The sequence below is a fragment of the Mytilus galloprovincialis genome, chromosome 3 (genome assembly GCF_965363235.1).
Source record: "Mytilus galloprovincialis chromosome 3, xbMytGall1.hap1.1, whole genome shotgun sequence".
NCBI lineage: Eukaryota > Metazoa > Mollusca > Bivalvia > Mytilida > Mytilidae > Mytilus > Mytilus galloprovincialis.
Window position 1 is genome coordinate 38,771,853 of NC_134840.1, and position 26,510 is coordinate 38,798,362.

At 33.6% G+C, this 26,510-nt stretch overlaps 1 protein-coding gene across 1 annotated transcript in view; it reads right to left on the bottom strand.

Moving 5' to 3' along the window:
- The window catches only part of LOC143066408 (QRFP-like peptide receptor), an 84,531-nt gene extending 79,981 nt beyond the window's left edge, over window positions 1-4,550 (bottom strand). The window contains exon 1 of the mRNA XM_076239344.1: window positions 4,479-4,550. The gene's annotated coding sequence lies outside the window, so the exon portion shown is untranslated. The remainder of the gene's footprint in view (window positions 1-4,478) is intronic.
- Window positions 4,551-26,510: the final 21,960 nt, after the last annotated feature.

Below are 26,510 nucleotides of genomic sequence, written 5' to 3' on the forward strand. Positions count from 1 at the left end.
TAGGCCGATTACACTTTTGTCATGTCTAGGGAAAGTTTTCACGTCAATTCTTAACGACAGACTTGGGGATTTTGTTGAAAATTATAACATCTTAAATGAAAACCAGGCAGGTTTCCGGCAAGGTTATTCTACAACGGATCATGTTTTTTCATTATATACTTTATTTGAATTATTACGGGTGAAAAAGAAGAAATTATTTTGTGTATTTGTCGACTTCGAAAAAGCTTTTGATTTTATTCATCGAAACTCATTATTTTTCAAACTGATACTAAACCATGTGAATGGAAAATTTCTAAGAATTATTAAAAATATGTATGATGATGTCAAATCTAGAATTGTTCATAATTCAGAAGTTTCTGATGTCTTTGCCTGTGAAACAGGAGTTAGACAAGGGGAAAACCTTTCCCCTTTACTTTTTTCCTTGTATCTAAATGATTTACAAGAATTTTTAGAAAATTCTAATATTGAAGGAATTCAGTCTGTAACAAAAGACATTGAAAATGAACTTTTTGTATATTTTAAATTTTTTCTGTTATTGTATGCTGATGATACAATACTACTTGCTGAATCTAGTCATGATTTGCAATGTATGTTGGACAAATTTTCAGAATATTGTAAACAATGGAAATTGAAAATAAATATAAATAAAACGAAAATTATGATATTTTCAAAAGGTAGAATACCTAGAAATTTGTTATTTAATATAGATGGAAATGAAATTGAGATAGTCAGTAACTATAAATATCTTGGTATTATTTTTTCTAGAAGTGGCTCATTTCTTTCTACCAGAAAATATCTACGTGACCAGGCGATTAAAGCAATGTATGCTGTAATTAAAAAATCCAGATTAAATAACTTGTCGATCGAGTGCCAACTCGATATGTTTGATAAGGCTATTGTTCCTATACTAACTTATGGGTGTGAGATATGGGGATTTGAAAATTTAGATATTCTTGAGAGAGTTCATTTGCGTTTTTGCAAACATATATTGAGGTTAAAAAATTCAACCCCCAATTTTATGGTCTATGGGGAACTGGGAAGATACCCGATTTCAGTTACCGTCAAGTCACGTATGATTAATTTCTGGTGTCGTTTACAAGAAGGAAAAGAGAGCAAATTATCATGTTTATTATATAAGCTGTTATATGTAAATCTCAATAACTATGGTTATGATAGTAAATGGATATTATATATAAAGAAAATTTTTGATGACTGTGGAATGTCAAATATATGGCAAAGTCACAACTTATTTGAGAAACGTTGGGTTGTATTGAGTGTTCAGCAAAGATTAAGAGATCAGTTCATTCAAGAATGGTCAACAGAAATAAACAATTCGCCCAAGGGGCTGTGTTATAGATTGTACAAAAATGTTTTTAAATTTGAACACTATTTATCAGTACTACCATTTAATTTATTAATAACCTTATGTAAATTTAGATGTGGGAATAACCGTTTGCCCATTGAGACGGGAAGGTGGCGCAACATCCCAAGATCTGAAAGATTGTGTCACCTTTGCGCCTCAGCTGACATTGGTGATGAATACCATTATATCATGTCATGTAATTATTTCAAAGATGAAAGATGCAAATACTTACCTCATTATTGTAATAAAAATATAAATGTTATCAAATTCAAACAAGTATGTTCAACCCAAAATATTGTTGAACTTGAGAAACTTTGTAGATTTATTAAATCTATTTCTGTGAAAGTCTATCCTCCTGGTTAATACAACTATGTGTTTATTTGTTATTTGTGTAAATATCATATTAATTTGTATTTCACACATGCTATATCTTATATATGTAATATATATTATTGTAATATCTTCTCTATAACTATGTATTTGGTTTTATGAGAATAAAGATCATTCATTCATTCATTCAAGGAATACGTTCTTTCATATATTATATCCTTTATCAACCCTTTTCTTTTTCAAAGTATCAATAATTTCACTTCATATATCAACTGACTAGTGTTTAGTCTAGAGAGGAGACAATCACTTGAGGAAAGATTCTGGATAAAAAATCACTTGAGGAAAGATTCTGGATAAAAAATCACTTGAGGAAAGATTCTGGATAAAAAATCACTTGAGGAAAGATTCTGGATAACAAACTTAAATAAACGTTGGCAATAAATGGCTTAAATGAAAATGTATAAACCCAAATAGTATAGTGCCCCATGTAATCACTGCTACTGGATGTGTTAGTTCCAATAAGGATTCATACAGACGCAGCCTCTTTTTTAAACATATCTATGCAAAAAAGATTTGTATTTACAAACGTTGAAAAGCTGATAAAACCAAAAAGAACCCTATATATGGCAAGACCTAAAATGGGGATAAAAGTATGCATGCATCAGGGAGATATTTATATAGTTTCCTTAATTGCAAACAATTTCAAAGGATTGATCATCACAAATTTATAAAAAAAAAATATCCGTATTTTCACACAGTACCGAAGCACTGTACTATAAACATATACATATGGTTTACACATTGTATTTTGTTACCAAAAAAATTGTGAGAATTAATTCCAATGCTATGTTAAGGTTCACGCTTCCTCTCCTCAGTAGTTCTACAACCTAGTTTTAGCATTGGTTCATGCTTTTTATTTATTTCGATCCTACATTTTCTGGTATCAGTGTTAGATTTATAAGGATTTTATCGATATTTACGTTCAGATTTATAGGATTTCACTATTTATCCTTTTATATAATCATTCTACTTTATGCATAAACCCGGAAATCTAATTAACAAAGTGTCTATAAAGTTCAAAATAAAAGCCAATAAATGAGAGAAAAAATATAAGATATCAGACGTTGATACATACCAAGGTTAACACATATGACATCTGTGATCATTTGAGTGTAAATGAAAGAGTAAATTATCATTTGGGTGTAAATGAAATTGTAAAATATAGGATTATTTGCTTTTCAATTTACGATATACATTAACTCTGGAAACTAGTTCAATCAATTTCGAACTTTATTCCGTATGACGACGTTCATCCGTTTTATTGCAAACTATAACATTGGTAAAATCTTGTTACTGCTTTCAAGTGATTGTGGTCAAACAGTACTAGTGTCAATATGTCCATTTGTTTTACCAACACAATCATATTATGTCTAGCTTTTAAGACGTGAAACATGAAACATTTAAGGACGAGTCTATGGCATTATCCTGATGGAATTGTTTTAGTGTTATTATAGTAAAAACATAAGTTTTATGAAAGAATGGTTTCTTGTAAAGCTACACTGTAGGCGATTTCACTGTAAATGCACTATTTATCATTGTTTAAAATCTACCAATACCGTTAAATTGCTTATGATGTTCGTGTCTTGGTGTCAGTAACATAAACGGTACCTATTTTTATACACCAAATGCGCATATCGATGATAAAAATCACCTCACATGATAAAATTTTAAACTTATTAATGTACTTAATTGTTGAAGTCCGTATGATTGGCTATATAATTGCTCATATTTACCTCAATTTGCAAACTTGATTGTTCGTGTACAATATCTTAATCATACACGACACGTGTGTCCGAGACCAAACGTTTTGGAGACAAATATATATAATGTAAATCTGTATGGGCATTAAATTAAAAATATGAAAGAAAAAAGAAACATGGATCCAATTACAAATGTTGGCTGAGAACCATAGTTTTAACTGAATTTCTTTTTATCAAAATGTATCTCCTGAAAGATTACGTTTTCTTCTGATGTATTATAGTATAGTTTTAAACATATCGTCAGTTAGCTAGTGTATCAATTACAAGTAAATAATCAATAATAACAAACAAACAAATGTGTCAAAATTGCTATACTTGGTTGTTGAAAACGTTCTTCCCCTATGAAGGATTGGATAAACCCGTCAAATTAATTTGCTAATGATTTTCAGTAATACTGTAGATACTCTAATGTTTGCTTTCAATACAGTTTAACTACATCATATGAACGTGAATGTCCACATCATTTATGTCAATAAACAAGATTTACGAATTGCCTTATGTTATCAGTAAAAGCTTTTGACCATTTCAGCATAAGTTAACAGTTAATCTCTCAATACTGAATAATGAGAGCCTTGATCTTGGATTTCCTTGTAGAAATCATTTCCAATATGATCATTGCTATTTGAACGATATGAAACACCGATATGTAAAATCAAACTCAGTTTACAAAATTTAGGGGATTAAAGAGAAGCTAAAGATAACAAAGAGACATATAAACTCTTACATTGTAAGTTCAAATATACTTACAACACCAAAAGAAAAAAAAATTAAATTTAAAAGACAAACAACAGTATACAATTTTTAAACACAACATGGAAAAGAAGAAAACTAAAGACTGAGAAGTTTAATGTAGCAACGTTTAAAATTATAAAATAAAATGTACAATTGAGACAATTAGAAAATCATTGCAATATTTTCAATAACATTTTAAAATGAAGTTATGAATACTGAAATCATGCACCTACCTTCAGTTTAATTGAATGCCTTCGTTATAAGCTATATGTAATACAACGAGAAGCGAATGTAATCCTTTGTTCTATATAACTTTTATTTGATGATTAAATTAACATATTATTTATTTGAGGCTACAACTTTTAATTACTCAACCAGCGATTTGTTTTCCACGATATAATACTATATTACAGTTTAAAGATACTCAAGTGTTCTGGACAAGGGTTCAAGTATCTATCCTATAGATGTTACTGAACATTAAATAAAATTATTACACCTTATAAATTGTTCTAGACATATAAAAACGTCGTTAACTTCTGTGTTGAATTATTTGTGACCCACACCAATAAGGATTCATGGTGCATTTAATAACCCAATATTAACATTGAAGGATGGTTGTTTGTTTAATGAACAAGAGTGTATTTAATGAAGACATGAGTCTTTGTCTAAGGAATATTTAATAAATGTTTAACAGTTTTTAGTCTTCCGTCAAGATTATAGTGTACTTATAGCGTACAAGTGTAGGTAAGACAGTATACCGACAACAGAATTTAGTCATATGTCGGGTAACGTCTAAATCAAAATATTGAAATAGTAAATCTATTGTTCTAAAGTGAAAATGATCATTATAATTTGTTTTACCTCGTTTGTATCTTTCCTATGAAACAGAATGTAAAATATAGCAAAAATGACCTAAGTCTCTCAAAATTGACTAAATCCAATTGGGGTGTAAGTAGATAAACATATACTGGCACATTTTCACAGGAATGTACCATTGGCAACACGACGGGTGCCATACGTGGAGGCCATACGTGGAGCAGGATCGTTACCCACCCGGAGCACATGAGATCACCCTAAGTTTTTGGTAGGGTTCGTGTTGCCATGTCTTTAATTTTATATGTTGTGTTGTTTGTCTATAACAGTTTATCCGTTGTCAATTTATTTTCGACTTTTTGATAGATATAGGAAGATGTGGTGTGAGTGCCATTGAGTTTGAATGTCCCTTTGGTATCTTTGGGCTCTCTGTTAAGTGGGCAAATGTCTTGGTAGTCTAAAAAGAAACTACCAACCAAGTAATGATGAATGTATAATTTCTTTAAAGTGCTTTTTATATATTTAAGATAAATTGAGGAAAAATCCAAAGATAGACGCTTTTAGTAGAAATTTACATCATATTAAAAGGAAAAAAGGAAATGACATCGTTTTGTTCAATTTGGTTTTGCAATAAACATTTGTTAGTTGTCTGCAAAAAAATGTGTTTATTTCAATTGTGTTTTAAAACCTAAAATCAAACACAATTGTGAAAAAGAAAATATACAAATGTCTACTAATAATGCAATTTATTGCAGTTCAGAGAAAAAGTTTATTATATAAAAAAATCATCTAAAAAATTAATATTTTAATGGATATTGTCAGAACCGTGAAAAACGAATTGTCTAGTCATTTTTAATTCGCACAATTGTTTGAGATATTACATACAATCTAGAGAGAATTTAAAATACTGGAATTCAATTTTTAAAAAGAGCTCATGTTTTAAAAGCAAAGTATGGATAATATACAATAGGAAGCTGTAAGTGATTTGATGTCCATATCTTGGTGGTATTTTGTATATAAATGGCATCAGTCAAATCTAGTTATAACTTAAGAGGAGATAATCAATTTATTTTTAAACGTGATGGAAGTATGTTTCATATCTGATTTTCTCATCTGTTGCTGCAAGGCTTTACAATAACCTCGACACATACAAATATAGAAACAAATTGTTTAGTTGAAAGCTCTTCATTAATATACAATTGCAAATGGTGTCAAAACTGTAACATGTTTTGTTTAAGAAATAATTGATGCAAGCTCTACTTTATTGTAGTTGTAACATGGGTAGGCATTATATTCGTTTTTATTTTTGCCCAAGCGATAGTGTGGGCTAAAATACCACGAACATAATGCCTACCCATGTTAAAACTACAATGAAGTATAGATGCATCAATTATTTCGATTCTGATTAGGACATTTACAGTAATTTCCATGTTCGATGTGTATAAGAGTAGAGTGTTTGTAAAGGATCTTCCATAAACCTCCCTGTCAGTTTTTATCTTAATAGTTAGTTCGAACCGCTGTTTATTTTTGCGAAGTTGTAAATCTCAAATTCGAAACTGAAAAAGAAATTAACAAATTTATTAACAATAACAATAATCGTGTCACAATATAACATAAAAGTTATAATTTAATGTCTTCTACTCTGCAGGTCAAATTTTGAACAGCCAAAATGAAACGTTGCTGCATTTAGGTCAAGTATGTCAATTGTGAATTGTAACACATTGTAGTCATTGTATTTGTAACAATAACAGCATGTGCATCATTTAAGAGTTTGAAAGTGCTTTAATTTAATGAAATCGTATATTAAATGAATGCCAGTTTGGTAAAATTCATTTACTGCAGTAGTCAATATAAGCATGTGCAAACAAATTTTATTAAATTTCGAGCATGTGTAAACAAACACAGCGAAAGCAGCACGTCGTATTAGAATAAGAAATATCTAAAAAAAAAAGTATTTACAAAAAAATATAAACCGCTCTGTCTTAAAGTAACAATGCATTCTGTAAATTATTCTATCGAATTTCAAAACTTCTATATATTGTGACAATTTGTTATATCTGAATGCTGAACATAACTTAATGTAAATAGACATATAGTGCGGTGACAGAAGTGTAAAAAGTCGTCTAGATCGCGAGTTTAATCTCCCCAAATAACACACGGCTAAAAATGGTCTTAACTTAAAGACAAATATGTCTTCTTTAGTTTTTGCCCTGTCGTCAGAATTTCGTACGGTCACCTTTTTCTAAAAAGTCGTTTTAATGACTGGTAGTATATTGGAGAGTTTCAACCCCCCTTTTTCAAAATGAAAAAATGTGTATGTTTGCTTACATTTAATTGAAATAGTTTTTCCTGAAGTTATTTTTATATGTCAAAATATTTCATTCAGTATTTTATTTTCTTCTAATCTATAAAATTTGCGAAGTTTAGACTATTTAAAATTGAGGTAATTTTAATTGCAAATTCAGACTCAAACTTTAGTTTTCTCTTCACAGTAGTAATAAAAATTATCCCATAATATTTTAAGCATATATTATTTAATAAAACTAATTAGTGATAAAAATTTCGGAACCAAAATATGAAAAAAACCTTAAGAAATCAATGGAAAAAGAATGGAGTAAATATCTTCAATTTCAACACGGAACTCAATCACTTGCCTTCCGTCACATTTTGTGTATTAGTCAATAATTTGCTCTCAAATGATATATGAAATTACTACCCTTTTCGCTATTATATACACATATTTTCAATTAAAGTGCACTGATATATGCCACATACTTCGTTTGTATATGTTTATATTCTATGTTTTTTCGTTATAAAACATCAAATATACTTTGTCAGAAAAGTCTTATTGTAAAATCAAAATAATTGACGGATAGTTTCAGTAAATATTCCGTGATATGTCAAGTCCATTGCAACTTGCTCCATTAAGTTCAAAGAAAAGACAAAAGTCGTTACATTTTATGCAGTGCATAATATGCAAAAAAAAAACTTCGATTGCAATTTTGAGTCAATTTACCAGTTTAGGGAAGTCGATTTTTGTATCTGCATTGCATAGAAGATTGGATGAGGTGAACATCAAGCTGTTTCATGCAATAGCTGTTAATTTGAAGAACTCCGTGCAGGCCGTTTATCATCGTTCATGCTACAAAACTAACACAAGTAAACATATTTCTTCCCTCTTTTAGAGCGAGGAAGCTTCTAGTCTAATATTTAATGACGACATACAATTATCTGACTGTTGTCCCTCAGTTTCGGGTATTTGTAAACGTTCTAGAATGCAGTCGTTAAACTGGAGCGCTTGTATATTTTGTTGCAAAAAAACATTTTAGAAAGATAAAAAATTACTCAAGTTTGAATCAGATAAGCGTATTAAAAATGTTTTATCCGTGTCAGATAAAATTAAAGTTGAAATAGTTTCCCGTCCATCTTTTAAACTTCAATCACTCTGTCATTTTGGTTGCATTACAAATTATTTGCTAAAAACGTAAAAAAACAAATCCAAAACCGTGGAAGCAGATATCTCAAAACACGATACTGCTTTTAGTAATTTTATTTTGGCTATTGACAACGATTTAATGGTCATTCCTCATGACACCGTTACTCGATAAATATAGATCATTTCTTCCGGCTGATTCTAATTTAAAATATTCTACATGTAAAATGCAGTCTAAACTAATTTGTTTCTATAGAAATTCAGTTGTCAAACAACTTCAACAAGTTCAAGGCAAATATAACATAATATTTAGTAGCAAAATAACTATTTAAGATGTCATATAAGCTTCTAGTCAATTGAAAACTGACCTCAAAATCTCAATGTCAACTGTAATAGACACAAATAACGGACATATATTTCATTCCGCTGCAAGTTTACTTAGAAAAGACATCGAAACTCTAAAGAAGACTACCCAACTTCGGATGAATTGTCTCTTCCTTCTTAATTCAGCCAATGCCTTCGTATTTATTGCAATTCATTCTATGTTTACTCAATGAAAATGCATACAGCCAAGACTATTCTCAGGAAATGGCATCAGAGAAATTGTGGAAATGCTAATCAATTGTTGAGACAATCGTTTTTGTTTTACTCCTTTTCATTTAGGATTGGCTTTACAAATGTACCATGAGTTTGGTTCAAATCACCTTGTTGAAACATTGAATGCCAATGGATTTTATGCTACTTAAAGTAAAGTGCGACGCTATCTAATGTGTTGCCAACCATGAAATTGAGCGAATTCAAGATAGTGTGTACGTCTCGTATAATGTTTCCCCAGCATCTTTGCAGACAAGCATATGGATGTCATCACACCTTCCTAAACCCCCTTTTAGATCTCTTTTAAAATCTTGGATGAATTGATAGGGATGGTTTGAAACTGGTATTTTTTTTTAGGAACAAATGTCTTCGGACTTCCTACAATATCTTGTCTGTACTTGTAAAGAAAAACTCAAAATAACGTGTTTGCTTTGAGCAGAACCTTTCATGTGCAGACCTGTGGCCATGAGTGAAATGTGTAGAAATATTAAAACATGTCTTGTGACGGTTGATGAAAATGAAGATGATGGAGATAACGGTTGATTTGGTATAAAGCTTGTTGCACTGATACACACGGTTCCAGTCACGAGGTTAGGGGAGTGTTGGCGTGCCCTTAAAAAAGTTAAACCCCGCCAATATCTGTATTTGTCTGTTTCAAGTCACGAGACTGTAATGCAGTGTTTGTCGTTTGTTTCTTTCTCATTTATTTTGTACATTAATCAGGTCGTTAGATTTTTTGTTTGTTTTACATTATTCATTTCGGGAATTGAAGACTATGCAGTATGAACTTTACTCATTGTTGAAGCCCGTACAGGACCTATTATTGTTTTATGTCTCATTTGGAGAGTTGTCTCATTTGCAACCATATCACATCTTTTTTTATATGGAATACTTTTAAAGTTTGGGGTACGTTGCAAGGGATAGAAGGGGGATATAGTTACAAAACCTATAATGTAATAGATATTAACCAGAGTTAAATACACAACAAAAGATAATACTATGGTAGCAGTAATAATTGTGAAAAAAACCCAAAAGCAACGAGTAGTCTATAAAAAAAACCTGAAGTATCCGCAAATTCAATTTGAGGTCATATTTGACTGTAGTGTTCTATGGCTTTGGTTTGATGACTCACCCACTATGATAGTTTAAAACATAATTTTAAAGTATTGTCCTGCATGACACTTGATTTTTACCTGAAATTGATATCTTTCATAAGGTTAAGGTGCTCTTAACATTTTATAGGTTGAAAACTTGATTTTTGAAGTTTTGTTTATAAAACGTCGTTTTAGGATTTGTTTTGATAAAAAAATCTCAATGATTAAGGTTTATAATGTGTAAATACAAACATTACTAAAGCCAAAACAGTATCATTTGTATATAGGTAGAGTTTAGAAATAGAAAAAAATGTCAAAATTGAAACCCTCCCAAACTTTCACAGATTTTTACATATGACCTTTGAACTTAATTTTAAAAAAATGTGACCATATGAAGTCCTGACGACAGACATATTATTATAGTACACGATTTCCTCTTTCCAATGATATATTATGTAGGTGTGTGTTCGGTGGGGAGATTAAATTCCAAAAAATCTGCCTTCAGTCACCGCACTAATAGTACGGTTTAGTACCAGGATTAAAGTTTATTATAACGCCAGACGCGCGTTTCGTCTACAAAAGACTCATATTGAATGAAATTAATCCAATGAAATACACATGATTGCCGATTACATAATTTTTGAGTAACAAAATTAAGAAATTACTGTGATTGATGCAATTTCTGTCATAGCAGTATTGTAACCATACTTCGATAATGACTTAAAAAGCTTGTTCCTTTTTTGTGCTTTTAACTGAATCTAAACTTCAAATAAATTAATACATGTAGATTGTTCCTTGCAACAACAGCTGCAGCATACAGTGTTGTGCACAACTATTGCTGTTATTCATCTTTTCTAAGAGAAATAATGTAAACAATCAAAAATAAATGTGAGTTCCGGTGCAGTTGTTGGCCGGAACGGTCCTATATCCTGATACTTAAATTTTGACATGCACTAGTTCATATTTCTTTACATCTTGCACTAAATCCATTTGGCATGTTTTAATTGTTGTGAGGGTAAAGTCTTCCATAACAGTAGAAAAAAACAATGAAAAATAAAAGATCTACATACAAATGAATCCAAAATCTTAAACATTTTGCTCAGATTTTCGCATTCGCAAAGAAATCCTATACGGTATCATTTCTCTCAATTAATTAGTTTGTTTGCAATTCGGTAAATAGTTGTTTTTCATTGTTCAGCTCTCAGTCATGTAGCAGTGCTGAAGAGTATCTTACCAATTTACATTGTTTTTAAATCAAATATATTTTGTGTATTTTTTTAAATCATTTTTTGCAAAAATGTAAACATTAGTACGTTTGATTGTAGTTGAAAATATTAGAAAAAAATCAGTTTTTTAAAAGTTTTTTAATTTCAGTTTCAGATATTCTGGTGATTCCATATGCATGTATCCAAAATGAACTTGAGATTATAAGGATATTAATACCAAACCTAGAACGTCTGCGTTGAAGACCAATTGGTGGACTTCCAGCTGTTGTCTGCTCTATGGTCGGGTTGTTGTCTCTTTTTCTCATTCCCCATTTCCATTCTCAATTTTATTCATATCTTGTATTTTCCTCATTATTGATACGAATGACTTTAAACTTAACTCTATGATATACGTGATGGTTTCAGTTTCTTAAATGTAACATCTAAATATGGCATGTACTTTCAAATTAGATACAAACACCTTTGAACGGCGCATTTGTTTAATTTACTATCAACTGTAACAATATTTTTATTGGCGTCTTTGTTAGATTTATTTGTCTGTTTGTTTGAAATTTCGAGAAAGTTGTGTTATACTGCAATCAGCTATTTTACTATACAGATAAAGCTATACGTATAAACGTTAGCTTTATACGTCAATGACTTCAACTCACTTACAAGCCCCGCCTACCTACAACGTCACGTCACAACCATGACAACGTGTAGTAACAATGGTCAAACTTTTATCAATTTAAACTTGTTATGTCTTCAAATTGGTAATTTATATACCATGTTTATCAAATGTTATTAATTTAGGTTCATTTTCCCTGTCTTATTCCTAAAAATGTCAATTTTGTACCGCCTGGACTACGCTCAAAGGGAAATACCCCAAAATGGTACCCCAAGAGGGAAATTCCAAACACTTTTTTTAATAATATTTGTTTCATATTTTTATTATTTTATTTTTTTTAATTTTTTATCGATTTCAGTATAAAAACAATATACGTATAGTGTCTTGAAATATGAAAATTATTTGTATTCGGCACGAAACGGGAAAATGCTCGGTAGAACCTCGCATTTCCCCCGTTTCTAAGCCTCATACAAATACATTTCATGTTTCAAGACACTATACATATATTGTCTAATTGTATGTTTGTGATCATGGAAGTATTATATTGAAAATATAATACTTCCATATTATGATGTATGTTTTCATAGTTTTTATCTGCTGGATCCAAATATAACCAAATAATAAATTTGAGAATGGAAATGGGCAATGTGCCAAAGAGACAACAACCCGACCATAGAAAAAAACAACAGCAGAAGGTCACCAACAGGTCTTCAATGTAGCGAGAAATTCCCGTACCCGGAGGCGTCCTTCACTTTTGGAACAAGTGAAAAACAACTGTTACATTCCTGAATAGGTAAAAGCATTTACAAAGAAAATGGTGGGTTAAACCTAATTTTTTATTTATCTTTCAGTTCGGTATTTTTGTTATACTTTCTCGCTAGCGATACGTTTTCGCAGTATCATTTGCAATGCTGCACCAATTTTGGGAGGGTTTGTAGCTCGCAGACATGTTCGACCAACTACATTCTGCGTGTACCTGTCATATGTCGGGAGCCTGTAGTTTAGTGATTGTCATAATATGTTGATGTCTTACATATTTATTTTTGTAATTTGTTAAGTGCATATATAAAATACTAACCTCTGATGTTCTTGTTTTAATTTGCTTACTTTTTGTCACGTTGACCTCTTTTAAAGCTTATAACTCTATAGATTTTTTTCTCAAAGTTTAAGGTTGTTACCTTAACCCAAAGTTGCATAAATATACGTCCTTTGCAGCATAATTGTTTCATTGGCAAATACACCATATCATCTTTAAAATTATTATTAGCAAAAGTGTATATTATGAAACGAAAATTGCATCAAATATACACTGGTGGTAAGCGAATGGTTGTAACTTAAGTTACGACCATCCAAAAATGGGAGACAACTCTAGGGATCAATTTTTCTTTTCCGATTTTCGTACAGTAAGGTTCATTTGAGCCAAACCGCTTGTCTCTTATACACTTATCGTGAGTGCGATGATATTGAAATCAAATTTGATACATAAAATCATTCCAATTTTCGTAAAATAGTCATTCAAAAATTCAAGAATGATGGTCGTAACTTTAAATGTGTGATGGTCGTAACTTCAATTATAGGTCGTAACCGACAGAAGACGGGCGTAACTTTGAAAGATGACCGTAACTTCAAATGTGTGATGGTCGTAACTTCAATTATAGGTCGTAACCGACAGAAGACGGGCGTAACTTTGAAAGATGACCGTAACTTTTTTGTTTATCTTTAAATTAAAAGTTATATATACTAGAACACACCCGCGAAATCGCGGGCATTCAGAGCGTAGTTTCAGAGCGTAGTTTAAAGTATGTATAGTGATTTTGTAAAATACAGAATGACTGGAGAATTTCAGCAAAAGTATCATTTATAAGTCATAGGTTATTGGGGACAGGAAAAAGGGTTTTTTACCCTGCACCTTTATTTCCAAAGTTCCCAATTTTTGGTTTTCTATCAATTTCAATATGAACATACATTTAGTATGTTATGAACATTTATTTAAGTAAGTAGCCTGTAATTCAGTGGTTGTCGTTTGTTTATGTGTTACATATTTGTTTTTCGTTCATTTTTTGTACATAAATAAGGCTGCTAGTTTTCTCGTTTGCATTGTTTTACATTGTCATTTCGGGCCTTTTGAAGCTGAGTATGCGGTAGGGCTTTGCTCTTTGTTGAAGGCCGTACGGTGACCTATAGTTGTTATTATCTGTGTCATTTTGGTCTCTTGTGGAGAGTTGTCTTATCATGGCAATCATACCACATCTTCCTTTTTTTTATGTAATCAATGAATTTTGTAAAAGATTTAATGACTGGAGAATTTCAGAAAAAGTATCCAAAGTTAACATGAATAATTTTAGCGCTTATCTGTATATTATGAACATTCATTACTACTAATCGATCCATGGTGATCATTGATATAGTATACAGACCCTCTCTATTTAATAAACTCTGTGACCGCCGTGGATAGTAAAATTGAAAATGATAGCAGATAAAATTCTGAAAATACACTTTATTCGTAGTATATGTATGTTCAAAGTATACAGAAAAACGCAAACCGGAAGTCTAATCTGACTTAAAATTTCGTACAATGACGGGACAATATCCGGATGCCTTTTTTCTTGTTTTTCTCCTAAAATAACTCAATCTGAATAATCATATGAATGAATGACAAATGCGACTATGCTCTGTACCTATAGGACACAGAGGCGTGTTGATTAATTTATTCTGGAAAGAAGAGAAGCGACACCAAAAATGAGGTCTTCTCGTTTAATAGTATAGATATCTGTCGTAAGAAAAACGAGTCCACAAATCAGAAAGTTAAGGGAATATCCGAAATCTCGACCTCAATTTACTCAAAAAGAAGCACATGAACGTATATTTTTATTACATATTTAACTTTATCAAGTATAAAATAACCTATATGCAACTTTTCTTCAAAATTTCAATATGGAATCAAAACTGTATCGTATGCCCTGTTACTCGAGTATTTAGGCGAACTTTTATCGTAGTATTTTAAAGTAATGTGCACGTAAACATGTTGATAAACTCACTGAACCACGATGAGTTGAAGTATAAGTACTATCTTTCAATATTAACCTGGCTACACGCTACTCATACATGTATTTGATTCCATTCTTAAGGTCAATGTGTATAGTGGACAGCAGCGTCCACCAGTAGTTACCTATTTTATTTCATTCAACAAACTAATTTATGACCTGCATGACTTTGTATGTGTCGCTTAGAACACGGTTATGATATAAATATAATCTGTATTGGTAAATTACACCCATAAGGGTCGAGCAATACAATCAAAAAAATATACAATATAAAAGCACACTATGTAACTGATAATACAACACAATATATTGTAACGCCCCAGTGATTTGAAAGCTGATATTTTTGCTGTTGTCTCCGTTCCACACTTGATCGATACACGCAGATGTCCGTTGTTGTGTTCGGATTCGTATTTTACAGAAGAAATAGCTGACTTTGATCTTATATTATATACTGACTTCTTTAAATCTATATATCTACTTTATTTATAAGTGTAATTGTTCTTTTTGTATTTGTTTATACTTAGTTTCAGTATAAAGCGCCAAATGTAACGTTACGTGTTCTTGTTTATGAAGAACTTGTGTATCACGTCACACGTAGTATAAAATACGGAACGCATGTTCCTACGTTGAGCTTCTCTCCAAAAACCTCCATGCAGTTAGCAGTCTCTCTTCAAACTAGAGTTTGCTGCACCAAGTTAGAGCACTTGGTGATAATGCAGTGCACCAAGTAGATTTGCAGCACCAAGTAAAGTTGCTTGGTGAGAGTTTTTAGATGCAGTGCACCAAATAGATTTGCATGCACCGAGTACGCTGAGTATTAAAGTTGAATGCAGTGCACCAAATAGATTTGCTGCACCGAGTACGTTGAGTATTTGAATGTCGTGCACCAAGTAGATCTTCTTGCACCGAGCAATTGTTTTATTAAACTTGGTGCAAGTAATGCACCTTGCCTTATCGTATATAATAATTAACGTACTAGTATTTTGTTTCATGAACCACTGTATTCGATGTATTGTTTAAATAGAAATAATACAATTAACGAACTTCCATTATTTTTATTATTACTTGCTTCACCGGAGGCCCACAAAAGTAACTACGGGTGTATATCCTGACAAGAAAACCCCGGAACGTTACAATATAAAATAATAGAATATATGTTAAGAGTTCAATTATAAATTTATGTAAAAAAACACCATCATAAGCTTGTCTGACATGGTTTTGAATCCTTAGTTCTATAGTAATAAAGACTCCAATATGACAAACAAGTTCAGGGATGGGGTTTAGAATGAGTTTTAGTTAGTTAAATGCATCAAGATGTTGAAATAATGGTACATATAGTAGTCGTTTGGATGAGCAAAATGATTGAAACGCAATGATATGTCATTGTCACAATGCAAAAATAAATGAAATTCGTCATCTAGGACTCGACATGTTTTACATAATCTTTGTGCTCTTGGAATTTGTTTCAGTACCTTCCAAATTCAATGCCCAGGGAATGATCACTAAGACTAAATTTTTAAAGTAACTGCCTATGAATAAAATTAAATTAATTTAAATGTTCCTCAGACTGACAATTAGATTTTCAACATTTCCCTTAAAGACAAGTCTGGATGAGGAATCCAATTTTGAAAGATTATTTCAAGCAGTTTGTTCATATTCCTCTGAAACACACTTTTCAATATTACATTTTAACACGTTTTTTAATTGTTTAAACGGTACATTAAGATTAGAGTAATTTCCTGGGTTTATTTTCATATCTTTAAAAATTGTATCTGAAAATGAGTACCAAGAACAAATTCCTGTGGAATGTAAATTTATGTTTGTTTGAAGAGATTCTTTAACTAGATGATTAACATATCATTACAGTTTATTCTATAAAAATACATGAGTGTTTGACTTTTTATATAAGAGTTCAAAGTTAATCTACCTAATTCTGATCTAGTGTGACGAAAATTATTCAGTTTCCTTAATAATGTTAAGAAGTTTTAAGTTTATCTGTTAGGAAGTCGGAAAATGTTTAAATCCTTTCACTTTCGTTTCTTAATGAAGTACGTTAATTACGGTTGTTAATCGGAAGTTTTGGTTCTGGTTCCGATCCTATCTAGTTGAAAAGTAAGTGCTTGATATTAAATTACTATAGGGTAACAATAATACGGAATATTTTCATTTCTGTTTAGAGATTATATGCATTTTGGTTAGAGATTATTCTAGCATATAAGGAGAGTTTCTCGCAACGTTAATCAGTTCGGTCGTCAGAGCTCCTAGAGTGAAGACTAAAGAAAAGATAATTATAACTATTTCTGAATAAGAAGTAGCTTACCAAGGACCTTTGTTTAAACTTTTATAAGCAAGAGTCAATTGTACTATCTGAATAAGGTGGTGACATATTGTCCTGTGGTATATAATTAAGGTGACAACGTGATACTGTCCCTTTGGACCAGTGACATCTTAGCCCTGAACAAGGACCAGGGGCGCACTGGAAACCATATTTCCATATAACCTTTGAATCAAAGAACTAAAGTACTGTAAGGCAAATAGATTAACAGTCATATATCTAATTTTAAAGTAAAGTTAAGTCACAGCTCCAATTAAGCGTCCTTTGTGTTGTACTCCATTGTTAGGTTAAGGGTCCCATTTTGTATACTTACCAGAAGTAATCTTTTGTTACTTGTTGTTAGGCTTTTATATCTAAGGTTGAATTAGTTCAGGAAACACGTTACCATTTGTAAGGATTAGCCAACGATACACAACAAATCCAGGGAAGTAACCCTGGTACGGATCTACGGGTACACAAAGTACCATCTGGCGTGTAGGACTCCCTGCACGTTACAGAATTTGGTGGCAGCGGTGGGATTTGTTCGCTGTATAGTTGGTTAGTTGGCTATATCAGTCAGTATAGTCATACATCATTTTGTTTTATTAATATGGATAAAGCCGAAAATTTGTATGCCCAATTGTCTAGGCTTGAGAAAGATCTTCAGGACACCTTGTCAAGAAGTCGTCATTCACATTCTACACCAATTCCTGGGTTTGCAAGTGACTCAGGGATTATTACTACACACCATAATGACAAAACGTCTGTTGACAAAACAGTCCCGATTCATAGTACCCCAGTTGGTCCACATCATATAGGCATTAGCGCAAGACCAAAGGTCTTCAAAGATATAGAAGTCTCAAATCCGTTAAAACCTCATGATATTGAAATTGTTAAGGAAAACCCCGTCAACTTGTCCGATAAGAAGTCACCAGGGAAAGCCCCAGGGACAAGCATGAGTAAGCGTAGAGATATTAAGGTTGCAACGTACGATGGGTCAGGTGATTGGAATGACTACCGGTCACATCTTGAGGCTTGTTCCTCTATTAACGGTTGGGATAACCTAGAGAAAGGGTTGTACTTAGCGACTTCCCTAAGAGGTCAAGCTCAAGGTGTTCTTGGGGATTTGTCAGATGACAAGAAAATTCATTTTGACCAGTTGGTTCGATCTCTAGAAGAGAGGTTTGCTCCCCCAAATAAGTCAGAGTTGTACCGGGTACAATTGAAAGAAAGGAAGCAGAAGGCTTCAGAGACACTTCCTGAGTTAGGACAAACGATACGCCGGCTGGTGTATTAGGCGTACCCCACTGCCCCAGGAGAAGTCAAAGAAACATTGGCTAAAGAACACTTTTTGGATGCATTAATACGAAAATGCGTATAAAAATCAAACAATCACGGCCCCCTGACCTTTATTCCGCTATATGTTTAGCTGTAGAGTTAGACACGTTTTACAAGGCAGAAAAGCAATTTGAAGTAGGGAAAGCCCATTTAAGAGTTGTAGACAATAATGAACAGGTGGTTAGAGAGTCGGAGTCTCATGATAGGTTGTCGGATAAAATAGAGGGCATGTTATTACCAATGTCATTTCAACTGATCGGGCGGAGCTTACGTTTTAATTTGCATAAGGACAGTCTATTTAAAGATGTGTGTGATTAGGATGATTGCCGTTATAATTATTACTGATTTCTAATCACCTATCACTGCCATCAAAGGAATTTACAAAAGAATAACTGGACACTTCATTGATGAGTTTATCCTAAAACACCTATCTATAGATGGAATGGTTTATTATGAGCGAAACGGTTAAACCCCGCCCAGTCAAGTGAAATAAATTGAGTAATAGCAGCATTTGATGACCAATTGGCAAATATGCGTAAAGAGTTAGATGAATTTAAGAATAAAGCAAACATGTCTGGGCCAGTTGATAGGTCAAAATTTCTTTGCTATAATTGTGGTAAATCCGGCCACATGGCTAGGAATTGTAATGCTCCTAGAAATAGGAGACAGAACAACCAAGGATCACCAGGACCTTCGGTTAGACGTACGAACAACCGTAGTGGTAAGAGGAAACGGAAATCTTTGTACCTCGGCTCAAATACTCTTAACGATGAGTCAGGGCTCTATGTAGAGTTATTTATAAATGGAATCCCTGCCAAGTTTCTTATTGATACAGGAGCTACAGTTAGTTTGGTGTCAGATACTCTTTTTTGAGAAATCGAAGTCCCGTGATAGGCTAAGTGTACGACAGGTCAGCCAGGAAATAATAGCAGCTAATGGAGAGTCTTTAAAAATCATTGGTAAGGCACTGTTTTCTCTCAAGCTTGGTAGTTTTCACACTGTTATTGAAGGTGTTATAGCAGGTTTGTCAGTGGAAGGTATTCTGGGACTAGATTTTCTGCAAACAAACGGTTGTAAAGTTGATTTAGGCAATAAAGTAATGGAAAGGGATAATCAACATATAACTTTGTTACTACAGAGAAAGTTAGGCGTTTATCGGGTGGCAGTCAAAGATAAAGTTAGCATAGCCCCAAGGTCCGAGGTAGTAATCCAGGGTGAAGTACTGAACTATGATTCAGCTGTTCAGGTGACTGGCATTATTGAACCCAGTGAAGAATTTCTTGATAGAGGAAAGGCTCTTGTAGGGAAGTCTGTTGTAATGTCTGATAAATCAGTTCCTGTCAGGCTGGTAAATATAAGTGACAGTGTCCAAGTATGAAATGTCGGTACCGTGGTCGGAAATCTCAGTGGAGCGGAAGTGGTTAGTCAGGTAGTTAATCACAAGGATTATGCTCTTAATAATGAATTGGAAAAATTATTAGATAGGTCTAGTGAGAATCTTGGATATGGACAAAAAGACAAGGTCACAGAGTTGTTATTGGAATTTAAGCATCTTTTTGCCGTTTCAGATTCGGATCTTGGACAAACAAATATTGTGAAACACAGGATTGACACTGGTGCTGCAAGGCCAATCAAGCAGCCACCACGGCGCACCCCAATAGGTCTTAGGGATGAGGTAGATCAACATATTAACGATATGTTGGAAAGAAACATTATTGAGCCCTCGGAAGGACCATGGTCCTCCGGAATAGTTTTGGTAAGAAAGAAAGATGGGACCACTAGGTTTTGCGTAGACTATAGACAGTTAAACGCATGTACTATCAAAGACGCGTATCCTTTGCCCCGAATTGATTCGCTGGAGCAGTTGTCAGGAAACAAGTGGTTTTCAACTTTGGATTTATGTTCTGAATGTTGGCAGGTAGAAGTAGAGCCATCAGATCGCCCTAAAACAACCTTTGCCACACGAAAGGGTCTTTATCAGTTTCGCTGTATGCCATTTGGTCTGGTAAACGCCCCTGCCACCTTCGAGCGTCTAATGGAGAATGTTATGGCAGGGCTCCAATGGGACATTTGTCTCATATATTTATATGATATCATAGTTATGGCTAAGAATTTTGACGAAATGATACATAATCTACGAAAGGTTTTTGTAAAGTTACAAGGGGCAGGGCTTAAACTCAAACCCAAAAAGTGTCATTTTGTTTGCTAAAAAGGTTACTTTTCTCGGACATGTTGTTTCAGAATCGGGTGTTGCTACCGACCCCGATAAAATTAAGTGTATAAAGGAATGGCCAATACCCCAGAACGTGACAGAGCTCAGATCCTTCTTGGGTTTGTGTGGTTATTATCGCCGGTACATAATAAATTTCTCAGATACGGATAAGAGCTTACACCAAATGACCGAAAAGGGTCGCGAATTTCTGTTGACAAATGATAGTCAGGAGGCCTTTGAAAATCTGAAAGGCAAATTAGTCAGTACCCCAGTCCTCAGTCATCCCGACTTCTCCCAAACATTTATTCTTGATACGGATGCATGTAACAGAGCGATAGGTGGTGTTTTATCACAGGTTATTGATGTTGAGGAACATGTTATTGCATATGGGAGTCGGACCCTTTCTAAAACAGAGCGCCGGTATTGTGTTACAAGGCAGGAACTGCTAGCCGTGGTCCATTTTGTTAAACATTTTCGGCATTTCTTGTACGGTAGGCGATTTATTATAAGGACAGATCACAGCTCATTACAATGGCTCATTAGATTCAAAAACCCAGAGGGTCAACTAGCCCGTTGGCTGGAAGTTATAAGTTCATACGATATGGTTATTAAGCATAGACCAGGTACCCAACATCGCAATGCCGATGCTTTGAGTCGTATTCCTTGTAAGCAGTGTGGTTTTATTGAGAACTGGGAAGCAGTTGGCTTAGTTGATATGGTACAATTTCAGGAGTGCCAGGATGATGATCTTGAGCTAGATATAAAACAATTGCAAGAAACAGACAAGGACTTGCAGACTGTCATAGGATGGTTGACTACTGGCTCAAAACCTTCATACTCACAAACCGGCAAACGCAGTTATGTTGTTAAGTCCCTTTGGTCCCAATGAAATGTTATGAAGGTTCAAGATGGTATATTGTTTAGGAAAGACCCGGAAACAAATTTGAAACAAGTTGTCATACCAATGAAGGAAAGACGTTAAATTTTCGAGTTTGCTCATGATAATAGGACAGCTGCTCATTTGGCATTAAGAAAACTTTGGCTAGGATTAAGAAAACATTTATTGGCCAGGTGTTAGAGGTGATACTTGGAGTTACATTGCTGGTTGTTCAATATGTAATAAGAGAAAGAAACCCATTCCTAAGAGAAAGGCCCCAATACAAGTTAAAGAGTCAGGTTATCCAATGGAGAGAATTGCCATGGATATCCTGGGGGAACTCCCAGTAAGTGAAAAAGGCAACACAGACATCTTAGTTATAAGTGACTATTATACTAAGTGGACAGAGAGTTATCTCATGCCCAACATGGAGGCAACTACAGTTGCAAATATTATTATTACTTAGGTTATTTCTAGGTTTGGGGTACCAACTATTATGCATTCCGATCAAGGTAGTCAATTCGAGAGCAACTTGTTTAAGGAAATGTGCAATTTGCTTCAGATAGAAAAATACCCGGACGACTCCTTATTACCCGAAATCTGACGGGATGGTTGAAAGATTCAATAAAACTCTAGCTACCATGCTCACGGGGTATGTAAATGAATATCACTCCAATTGGGACGTATTACTACCTTATGTCATAATGGCTTACAGGTCCTCTCAACATGAGACCACTGGTTACACTCCCAATAGATTAATGTTAGGAAGGGAAGTGTCTACCCCTCTAGACTTAATATATAAGTTACCATCCCAAGTTAAGGCAATATCTCAGAATCAGTGGGCATGGGAATTACAAGAACACACGGAAGAGGCACATCTGATTGTTCGGAGACATGTCTCTGGTCAAATGTTAAGGCAAAAGAAAAACCATGACAAAAATGTCAGTTGGGCTAAATTTGAACCTGGCAACATGGTTTATGTATACTTTCCCCTTAGAAACCCGGGTTTGTCACCAAAGTTCACTAACCAGTGGTATGGTCCATATAAGGTGATTAAGATAAACTCAAGTGTCACATACACCGTCAATTGTGGGCGTAAGGGACCGGGTCAAGTAATACATGTTGATAGGATGCGCCCTTGTCCCCAACAAATACTACGGGGAGAACTTGTTGACGAACAAAGTCCTGAGAAAACAGGAGAGCTAGAATCAGAGATTCACGACGAAGAAGTTATCATTGACTCTTTGCCCTTATTAGATCTAGATGATCATGAGGATTAGACAATGATCGGCCAAGGAGGTTTAGAAAACCTCCATCGTGGATGAAGGACTACGAACGGTTAATTGTGTGTTTTGAGTTGTAAATAGACAGTGTAAATATGTATTTTTGATTTTAAATATGTTTTATTATTCTAAATCTAAATTTGAAATATGGTAAAAGATACCCGATATTATTTTTGTGTTTTTGTTTTAATTTTACGGTATGACCGTCCGGTCGGACTGGGGACGTTAAATCCGATGCCCCGTGTACAGGAAATGTCACGTCCTGCGCACGTTAAAGATCCCTTTGTAGAGTTCGTTAAGAGTAGGCACCTAGGGGCCGCTACATAGGCTAAATTTTGCAACCAGGATTATTTCGGAAGATTAAGTTTTAAGTGACAGTTTAAATTGAAGTATCATGCCTCTGGTATTCAGATTTCATATAGTAAGGGTAGGGTATTAAGTTAAGTAGTTTTGATAGGAATTCATTACCCATTGGTAGTATTGGTAGTAGTATAGGTAGGGGCTGGTTGAAATCTGAGCATATGGTAGATATTATGTCTACGAGCTGATAAGGTGGACATTTATTTTGTTCGGTTAATTTTGTCTAGTACCATGGAGAGTACTTTGCATTTTCAGAACATGCTCAGTGGTTACTGTCGAATAGATAGTTGATAGAGTTTGGGTCTGAAAAAGGGCCAGAGGTCGATGATTTAGTTCGAGTATTGTAAATGCGGCGCGCATTTCTTTGGAGGCGTGGGTAATGTGACGAAAATTATTCAGTTACCTTAATTATGTTGTTACCTTAATTATGTTAAGAAGTTTTACGTTTATCTGTAAGGAAGTCGGCAAATGTTTAAATCTTTTCACTTTCGTTTCTTAATGAAGTACGTTAATTACGGTTGTAATACGGAAAACGATTTCCGAAATTTTGGTTCTGGTTCCGATCCTATCTAGTTGAAAAGTAAGTGCTTGATATTAAATTACTATAGGCATTATATTAAAACGTAACAATAATACGGAATATTTTCATTTCTGGCTAGAGATATGCATTTTGGTTAGAGATTATTCTAGTATATAAAGAGAGTTTCTCGCAACGTTAATCAGTTCGGTCGTCAGAGCTCTTAGAGTGAAGACTAAAGAAAAGATAATTATAACTATTTCTGAATAAGAAGTAGCTTACCAAGGACCTTTGGTTAAACTTTTATAAGCAAGAGCCAATCCAATTGTACTATCTGAATAAGGTGGTGACATATTGTCCTGTGGTATATAATTAAGGTGACAACGTGATACTGTCCCTTTGGACCAGTGACACATTTGCCCTGAACAAGGACCAGGGGCGCACTGGAAACCATATTTCCATATTACCTTTGAGTCAAAGAACTAAATTACTGTAAGGCAAATAGGTTAACAGTCATGTATCTAATTTTAAAGTAAGGTTAAGTCACAGCTCCAATTGAGTGTCCTTTGTGTTGTACTCCATTGTTAGGTTAAGGGTTCCATTTTGTATACTTACCAAAAGTAATCTTTTGTTACTTGTTGTTAGGCTTTTATATCTAAGGTTGAATTAGTTCAGAAAACACGTTACCATTTGTAAGGGTTAGCCAACGATACACAACAAATCCAGGGAAGTAACCCTGGTACGGATCTACGGGTACACAAAGTACCATCTGGCTTGCAGGACTCCCTGCTCGTTACACTAGCACCTATATGTTAATGGCTGTCTTTTTCAACCCTTATACTGCTTTACAGAATTTCGAATGAACCTTCTTAAAGAGATACGTTTCTGCTAATGCAAGAGTATTACAAAACGTATTTCTGCAACTCTATTAGATGCCCTATAAGCTGACTGAAATTTATCCATAAACCAAATTTAAGAGTTGTATGACAAAATAGGTCTTATAAGAGTATCAATAATTTACATGACAAATTAGTGGGAACAAAATTTAAATTGAACGTTTGTTTTCTCAATAAAAATAAATCTTTGATACCTTTTTTACACAGCTCTTCAGTAGTTTTTTGTAAAATTCCTCTATAGTTAATAATATTCCATAGGTATTTCCTTAACTTCAGTCAAAAATTTATCATTGAACACGAGGGGTGGAGATTGTTTATAAATATTCTGAAAAACTAGAATTTTACTCTTGTTTGTATTTAAATATTAATTTATAAAAAAGAAGTTGTGATATGATTGCCAATGACAATGACACAGAAATTAACGACTGTAAGTCACCATACGGACTTCAACAATGAGCAAATCCCATAACGCATAGTAAGCTATAAAACTTCCGGGCCCCGAAATGACAACGTAAAACAATTCAAACGAGAAAACTAACGGTCCATTTATTAAAAACAAATGAATGAAAAACAAATATGTAACACATAAAAAAACGAATCCTGAATGATGGATTAGCTAACAAAACTTGGTCAGCTCCTCATAAGGAACATGCATGCCACATTTGGTTCAATTCCATTCAGTGGTTCTCTAGAAGAAGTTCAAAATGTAAAAAGTTAACGACCACGACGGACGACGGACGCCAAGTTATGAGAATAGCTCACTTGGTTCTTCGGGCCAGGTGGAATAAAAAGTAGAATTTAAACTGTTCCCTTGTCTTACATCTCCTATAATTGGAAAAAAGAGTGTTCAGTACTAATCTTCAGTGCGGAATGTGATAAGTTATACATATTATTCAAAATAGTATGAAACTTCACACTAACACCATCATTTATCAATTTATACAACAGACCATTATTCCAAACAGAGTCAAAAGCACCACACAAATCTAAAAAACAAGCTGTAATTGTCTTATTTTTTCCCCAAGTATTTGGTGACAACGAGTTTTTAAAATAAATATGCTATCAGACGTTCTATGATTTGAACGAAATCCAAATTGATGACTTGAGAATTTAATGCTTTATTAATTAGTCTTTTATATAAATAGAGCTATATAATTTTAATAGACAGTTTAAAATAGAAATACCTCTTTAATTGCACATGTCTTATTTGTCTCCAGACTTATGGATTAAAACAATAAAAGTTTTTCTCCAGCTGGTGAGATAAATACCATCTGATAAAAAAAGATTATGAAATTATCTTCCGTTTCGCACTTAACATGTACCCCTATCTTAAAAATTCACCCCTTTCATTTTTTTTTTATTTTATTTTTTTTTTTGCTTTACTTCACATATATAAAAGAGGGACGAAAGATACAGAAGGGACAGTCAAACTCATAAATCTAAAACAAACTGACAACGCCATGGCTAAAAATGAAAAAGACAAACAGAAAAACAATAGTACACATGACACAACATAGAAAACTAAAGAATAAACAACACGAACCCCACCAAGAACTAGGGGTGATCTCAGGTGCTCCGGAAGGGTAAGCAGATCCTGCTCCACATGTGGCACTCGTCGTGTTGCTTATGTGATTACAAATCCGGTAAATATTCTAAT